Source organism: Magnolia sinica, chromosome 13 (assembly GCF_029962835.1).
Source record: "Magnolia sinica isolate HGM2019 chromosome 13, MsV1, whole genome shotgun sequence".
Taxonomy (NCBI): Eukaryota; Viridiplantae; Streptophyta; class Magnoliopsida; order Magnoliales; family Magnoliaceae; genus Magnolia; species Magnolia sinica.
Genome location: NC_080585.1, coordinates 24,833,227 through 24,839,619, shown reverse-complemented (window position 1 = coordinate 24,839,619; position 6,393 = coordinate 24,833,227). Strand labels below are relative to the sequence as shown.

The following is a 6,393-nucleotide window of genomic DNA, read 5'->3' as shown; positions in this document are numbered from 1 at the left end:
ACGTCCACCTTGTTTCTTCCTCTCTCTTGGCCTCCACGGCTGCCCACGCCAAGCTTCCTTCCACACGCTCCAGCCGTCCGCCTGAAAATTACCCCTTCTCTCCTGCACGTCTCCTCCTTTTTAAAGATGAAAGGAACAGAGCTTACACTGGATGTTGGTGGGCCCCACTTCTTGGTGTCAGGTGAAAGATCCATGTCGTCCATTAGATTCTGCTCGAAAAACTATTTAAAATTGACTGGTTTTGGGTTAGATTCGGTGTGGCCCACGGAACGTTTCATTGCACCGTCCGTCTTCCGTTTGGATAAGAAATTCACACGATTGCTTATATGGGACCAGAAAGGAATGATATCAAGGGTCTTGGCCATCCTCCAGAGCAAATGGACGGGTCAGATCATCTAATGGAATGATGGGTGGGGCCCACTGTCAAAACCCAGTGTAACACGTCTCGTCACTAGACGTGCGAAACTTCTCAATTTGGATATTTTGTGCAAAAAGTAGGTGGGGTCCACTGTGATGCCTGTCTTAGAAATCCACTCCCTCCATCAGCTCCTGTACATAGTGTTGGCCCATGGCTTCCAGTTTAAAGTAGATCTGACTTCAGGGTGGGCCACACGTTTAACCGATGTATGGACAACATTCACCGTTAAAAATATAATTGCCTTCACGTACGCTTGATGCCATGCTTGGCACATCTATTACAATTGCCACTCTGCCTTCTAGAAACGTCTGTCGTTCGTTCCTCCCTACTGCACCATCCAAAAGAAGTAAAATTTGGCAAATATCCACCGTTTTTCTTGCTCTTTCCATCAGTTCAGTTTGGGTCCAGATCTCCCAAGGATGTCCAAGATGCTTTCTTAATGGTTATTCTCCTCTGATCTCTTATTGGGCCACGTCCACAAGGATCTAATGGCTGAAATTTGACGTGTACGGTTAATTTATGGTCCTCAGGCCATGTATGAAGTTTCGAGCCGAGTGGATGATGGAAACCCTGTGATCTTGCATTCTGACTAACTTTCAGGCTACTTAAGCTTCAGTTTCTCAATTTTCTCGAATCTCTGGCGTGTATATCAATCGATCTCGGTCCCCTGGAGTCCATTCCTTGCTCTGGTGACTTCGGAGCATTAAATCTATGCTTTTAATACTCTTTTTCAATCAAAGCTCCTTATTACATCCTGCAACAAAAATACGATTAAATTATAATATTAGGCATTATCGTGTACGTCGAAGCAGCTGATAGCACCAGACCATCGACTTCTCCAGTTCTGTTGGCATGCTTCTCCTTCAAGGCCTCTTCAGATAAAACCGCTTGAGATTTCCCAAATGCTGCAGGAATTTAATAAGACACTTAGAATGAAACAATCAAAGCTAAAGATTTCCAAATATTGAGAGATGAAGATGCTAACGGTTGAGAAATTCGAGAGCCCAAGTGAAGAGACCGTTGAATAGGAATATGAATCCGAACAATCCGCCGGAACCAATCCAAAACCACTTTTCCTGGGAGAAGATTCCTCGCCCTTCCAAGACTAGAATTCCTAATGGTTTCGTCTCATTAACAGGAATCTGTTTCGCAAAACCAAAATCAAAGCTAAAGTTTAGTTTCCAACTCAAAAGTAGTGTTGATCTTTTTCTACTTCGATCGAAAAAATCCTTACATGTTTCCAGTTATTCCCAAAGAATTCATTCACTGCAATTGCATTCTGTGCATACATCAGGGGCGAGGTCCAGTATCCCCATTTCCACCATTTCTTCACATTATCTGCAGCCAAAATATAAGGTTTGGTTAGTCGATAAATCCCTCACGAGTCCTAACACCTTCTGAACTCTTAATCCGAAAATGAAAGCTTGGCGTTTAATTGAAAATTAACAGTCTAATCGTGTATGTCATAGTGTCATACTTCGTGATAGAACGAATCCTCCAAGCGTCATCATTACAAGTTGCGCAAAGGACCCAAATGTATTGGTCACGATCATGTCCCGACCCAATGCAGCAATCACCCGGAACAACGCAGATGCCATCTGGCTAATCAATACGAGTAGTAGATATTGTTTCAACATCCTGCAACAAGAACAGAAAATGATTTTACAGTTATTTCATGGCGCCGGTGAAAGACAGCCAATTGGACATGGCCTTGGAATATGTTGTTACAGGATCTCAAGGTCTCACCTTCCAACATTCGGATCGAAGCCAATGACGTAATAAGTCATGGCAACCCATGCAGCACGTTCTGCAAATGTTATTGGAATCTTGAGAATCCATGATGGCATAGCATATGCCCATGGAGGATAGAAGAGGAGGTCTCTTTGCTTGTAGAAAACAGGAAGCTTTGCGAAGGTCATTGAAAGTTCCACAAATCCATTAAACGAGAGAGTGACTAGTCCGAAAAATAGAGCACCCATGAAAATGTTTCCATCGGTCACAGTTTTACGGGGCATCTCAGTACGCAGGAAGACAGTCATTGTGATGAATGCAACGACGATCAGCTGCAGTCAGATGGAAAATAGAAGATATAGTAAGTCGGGAGTTCAAGAGGTCCATTACGGTGAAGCCTTCGTCAATGTGGCATCATGGCAGTGTGTGCAAGATCCAGGCCATTTGTCTGCTGGTCCAAATGTTCAACATGAATGAGGACCATTTCTCATTTTTTCAGTCATCCATTTTTCATACACAAGTGGCAACCTGATCACCAGAGTGGCCTGATTTTTTGGGTCATGACATATCCACAGGGCCATATTGGAATGAGTGAGCAGATATCATATTTCTAATTGGGGTGTGCTTAGTTACTCACTTGGACCACTCTGAAGATGTAAACAAAGGAATCATCAGCAGCCATTCCCTTGCAATGTTAGCTTTCAGCAGCTCCTTCTTGGTAATCCCATATTTGGCGATCGTCAAAGCAGCAGGATGGCTCTTGCTCTTGTCGAATGGTGTGCTAAGTTCCGCTCCCAATCTTCGGCCAATATGGAAGGACTGGTATGCATCTGAAAACTCCTTGACTGGAACATAGCGGTACAGCTCACCTGAGCGTGACCATTACTGCTGTTGATCTTTTCTTGATGTGACCTGGTGGTGTACAAACAATTTACAGTTGGATTCGCCATTCTATTTGAAATAAGAAGTTCATTTGGATTCCCATTAAACTATATTTTGATCACTGAATTTGTTTAGACGAAATGATCAAGGTAAGGGAATGGCTCATAATTCCATTCTTTGCATTTCCAGTTGGACTAAAAGTGGTATTATATGCAATTTAGGAGGCCGACTTTTGCCTGTTGGACTTAACATGGTATTAGATGCAATTTAGAAGACCCCACTTTTGCCATTTCCTGTTTGCTGAATGTAATTATTGCAATTCAATTCGATTGAACCTCCAAACGCAGCTTAAACCATGATTTCAATTGATGAATGTAAATGACTTAGGGCGAGAAGAATCAATTTGTAAAACTTACTTCCTGTAAGAAGTCTGCAACACCTTTTCGCTCAGGACATTTGAAACCCATGGATTCAAAGAACTCAAGCACATTTTCACGTGGACCCTGATAGACGATCTGCCCATCTGATAGAAGAATGATGTCGTCAAAGAGGTCATAAGTCTCAGGTGCTGGCTGAAGCAGTGCAATCAGTGCCGTTCCACCGAGAATATGAATAGTCTGTCTGAGGGAATTGACAATCTGGAAAGTTGTGGAGCTGTCCAGACCAGTGGATATTTCATCCATGAACAATGCCTTCGCAAGTCCCACAAGCATCTCACCTATATGAATCAGAATTCAGCAACTATCAGTTCAAATTCACAGTAAGATACAAAAACCTCATCTCAAATCCAAGAATACAATCTCGGCTGTCTGGATTGCTGATTTTTCTACCTGTCGTGACACGCTTCTTTTATCCTCCTGAAATACCCCTCAGCATTTCATCTCCTACCATGGTATCAGCACAGATATCCAGTCCTAAGATCTGTAGTTTCAAGAGGGGAAGGGAAAAAATAAATTCAACATCCATACTTCCAAAAACTCCATGATTATATCAAATTTGCAGAATGATATATTTCCATCAATATACCTTCAAAATATAGTCTGTGACTACACTTTCTTCCTGACCTTCCAACGATGAAGCCTGTAGTAATAAGAGGAGAGAAAATAAGACAGGAAATATCAATCTCCAAGAATTCAATTTGGTTATTAGAGAAAACTTCAATTGGAAAAAAAGAAATCTTCTTTATCACCTTCATGTAGATATCTACGTTGGGATCTGGCTTGATGTTTGCTGCTTTCTCTCTTCTCAACAGCTCTGTCAGCATTTCTACAAATTACATGATATATATATATATATATATATATATATATATGCTAAACATTCAAACTCATTCAAACGACCTCCATTCAATTTTGCTGTCTGAAACCATTCACTATTACTAACCATAGCAGGTCCGACTCCTTGACATCTGGCCGAGAAAGCCATGGTTTCTCTAACCGTCATTTCCCCTATATGGAGATCATGCTGACTGATATAAGCGGAAGTCCTCTGAGGGACGAATTCATCTAATCTGTGGCCATTGTAGGTTATTTTCCCGGAATCCTGTTGTTTCCAAGAAACCCATCTTAACTTCTATCTTTCGATAAAATCAATCCAAAGGGACAATTAAAAATAAGATCTTTACCTTTAGATCCGAATCAAGCTTCCCAGCCAAAGCTAATAGTGAAGTGGTCTTCCCAGAGCCTGGAGGGCCTAAAAGCAAAGTCATCCTAAAAAAGAAAAATAGTAGTTAATAATAATTACAGAGAAATTAAACTTCCATTGGTCCAAGAATCTATATGATGAAATGGAACCACAAACCAAGTAAAATCCAATTCGCGAATCAATCAAAGCCCTTCTCTTACCTGCAAGGCTTGATGATTCCGCTAACATCATGGAGTATTAATACAGGTCTCTTTTGGCTTGGAAGAATGTGGAGATCGTTCAAAAAGCTCTGAAAGAACAAAAGAGAAATTAAAAGATTGGTATGGATTATGATTGAAATAAAAGAAGGATTATAAACACCCAAATGTGCTTGAATTACCTCAACAATATTAACTGTGAAGTTGAGTGTTGGTATACCCCTATTCCCAATATAAGCATTTTCTTTTACATTCAAATTCTCGAATCGGACTTCAATTGTGGGACTCTCAATCCCAACTATAAGCAAAATCAAATAAGAAAAGACCCACCAATGAAATGCTACAATAATAATAATAATAATAATAATAATAATAATAATAATAAAATAAAATAAAATAAAATTACAAACTGAAACCAGCACAATTGAGCGAAAGAAGGAAAACAAGAAAAACAGAATAATGAGAATGTACCATTCCATTCGGTTCCTGAGCTTCAACAGGAACTTCTCATTGTCCTCCTCTGCAACTCGAATCAACCTCTCCAGCAGATTCTTCTTCTCTTGAAACCCAAGCTTGTCAATATCGATTTCCTTGTGCTCCCCTGCGACTCCAGTCAGTATCCCTTTTCTGATTCGATCATACGTTGGCAGTTTCTCTAAGGCAGCCCATTTGAGAGCTTCTTCATCATCCTCATCATGAGACGATCGCGAAAAGACTTACGCACTGGTGTTCCCCCACAGTACTCTGGATCCATTCCGACTCTGCCGCAAACTTGCGACTCTGTTTGGTGTTATCCATTGGATCTCTCCAAGAGGAAAGGCTCTCGAGTTGAACTCAACGTCTAGTGCTTCAGAAAACCAAAAGCCCAAATGGGTTCTCCCTCACAAACAAAACCCACTTAAACAAAGAATATTATCAAGTCTTAATGCAAGAAATCCGAAATCTCAACATGTATAGATAGAAGAACCAGGAAAATGCAGGTTTTTTTTTTTCTTCTTTGAACTCTCTTCCTTTCCTTTTTCTTTTCTCCCAAGTGGAAGTGTCAGGAAGAGGAGATTGTGATGAAGTTGCATGAATTGAGAGAGAGGCATTTAAATAGGAGGAGATAGCTCTTCAGGCCGCCATGATTAAGTTATCGCGGGACTTTCCTACAAATCGGGCGCGTCATCTTTCCTTCTTCCAAACGATTATCAGCCATTGGATGTATTTAATATTTAAAATTCCCGCGTACAAATGCTGATGTGGAGGATTGTTAAAATGACGAAAATGCCCTTGTGAGCCGTTGCGTTGAGCCCCAGGGCCATTTGGTTTGGACGCGGATTAGGTGCTTACAGGTTGAGTAGCGAGACTCGCTGCTGAAGTGACGTCACCTAGTTCTTTGGGTCCCACCATGATGTATGTGTTGTATCGACACCGTCCATCCATTTGGAGAGATCATTTTAGGGCATGAGACAAAGAATGAATCAGATCCAAAGCTCGAGTGGACCCCACCATAGAAAACAGTGGATAGACTCACGCCCA

General features: G+C 41.2%; 1 pseudogene; it reads right to left on the bottom strand.

Annotated features, from left to right (window-relative positions):
- Positions 1-661: 661 nt before the first annotated feature.
- LOC131224169 (pleiotropic drug resistance protein TUR2-like) lies at positions 662-5,626 on the bottom strand (annotated as a pseudogene).
- Positions 5,627-6,393: the final 767 nt, after the last annotated feature.